Source organism: Myotis davidii, unplaced genomic scaffold, assembly GCF_000327345.1.
Source record: "Myotis davidii unplaced genomic scaffold, ASM32734v1 scaffold152, whole genome shotgun sequence".
Classification (NCBI taxonomy): domain Eukaryota; kingdom Metazoa; phylum Chordata; class Mammalia; order Chiroptera; family Vespertilionidae; genus Myotis; species Myotis davidii.
The window spans coordinates 847468-849291 of NW_006283545.1; positions in this window are offsets into that span (position 1 = coordinate 847468).

The following is a 1824-nucleotide window of genomic DNA, read 5'->3' on the forward strand; positions in this document are numbered from 1 at the left end:
GCCCAGCCCAGGTGGACCTGCGACAGAGCTGCTGCCAGGACAGGCCTGCGGCCACATGGGGGCGCTCACGGCAGGGGGGGGTGACCAGGGAGGGGTGGGGAGTGAGCAATCAGCGGTTCTCTGAGGAATGAACCCTCCTTGACTCACTCACTATGCTATTCTTGGCCCCAGTCCTGCAGGCGGATGTCCTTGTAACTCTCTAACTTGGTAATCAAGTGAATGCCTAGGTCCTTGAAATATTAAAAGACATTTCAAAGGAGCTGAAAATTGACACCCTGACTTAATTAACAAGATTGTAGGGTTGATTTCAAAAGGGCAGAGGTACATTTTGAGCCACCATCAAGTACACACACGAAAGGCAGCGTCTCACCCACGTAAATGCTAAGTTACACTCACACTTTCAGGATGTGTAGGCCTCATACTCTCAAATTGCTTGACTTCTATTTAAATCTGTTTTAGGCCAGAACAGCTGAAGCACATCCTAGAATATTAAATGCTTTTAAATGTCACTTCATGGCAAGTACCACTTGGTAGGTTTTATTTTATTTTTTGTATTTAAATATGTTTTATCTTTTATTTATTTATATTTTTTCAAGAAAAAAATCTTAAATATGATATTACGTGCAATAAACACCAATAATTAAAGAAAAATGATCTTACATATAATATTACATGCAATAAACATTAATATTTCAAGAATAAGAGGATTTAAGTATAATATTACCAAAACTGTACTAACATAGTATGAACACACAAAAGTTGTAGGAAATATTAAAAATCTGTAAATAACAGGATTACTTCTATTATATTCTAAAATGTTTTTTCCTTCTGAACAGTATAGCTACTTTGCAAAACTTTGGCAGTTCCTTATAAAACTGAAAACACACCTTCCCATGACATAGTGTAAGGCCAGAGAGAAACCTCTCCCTCCCCCAGACCTTTCTTGCAAGCCCTGGCCCTAGTTTAGTCATAGCAGAGTTTATCTCTTCCTGGGATTGGTCTGTGCTAACTGACCTTTCCAGTAAGCCCTGGTGCTCTGGTGTAGTCACAGCAGAGTTGTTTTATCTCTCCCTGGGGTAGGTTTATGCAAGACAGACCACCCTGGCCCCTCAGGAAATGACTCAACTGCTAACACAGGCCTGTCCCCTCAGGAGATAAGTTAACTGATAACCCAGTTCCCTGACATTCCAGGCCACCTGTGTGTGGTTTACATTCCAGGCCACCTGCGTGTGGTTTTTGCCTTTATAAACTCTTGTTCTACAATTGCTCGGGGCTCCAGTCAGCCAGCACTTCCCTTGGGTTGCTGCCTGTCTGCCTGAGAGCCCCTGCGCTGCGCTTGTAATAAAAAACCTCTTGCTTTTGCATCAAGTTCCGGTCTCCGCGTTTGACTTGGGGTCGTCGCCTCCTCCGTCGGACTCTCCGGGGGTCTTAGGGCCTTACACCCGAGCGAATCAAATTTAGAGCAAGACTACTTTCTGGAATCTTCCCTCAAATTGCAGAGCACAAACCCAAATACTATAGTAAATCCTTTCCAAAATCCTCTTACTCAGATGGCCCATGATTCCCCATAGTGTGCATTATCCCTCAATGCAACAAGAAACCCGCTTGTTCCATTGAAGGTGCACGCTGGTGGTTTGGGCTGGAGAAAGAACATTGGCATTCCCATGCCAGAATTCCATGATCTGCTCATTTTCCTCAAGTCGAAGGAAGATGAGGCTTCACAACTGCAGATACTACTCATCTTGAGATCTCAAAATAAAAAACAAACACACAAGCAAGCAAGCACTCACTGTATGATGTTCAGGCAAAGCCTGGGGACCCAGA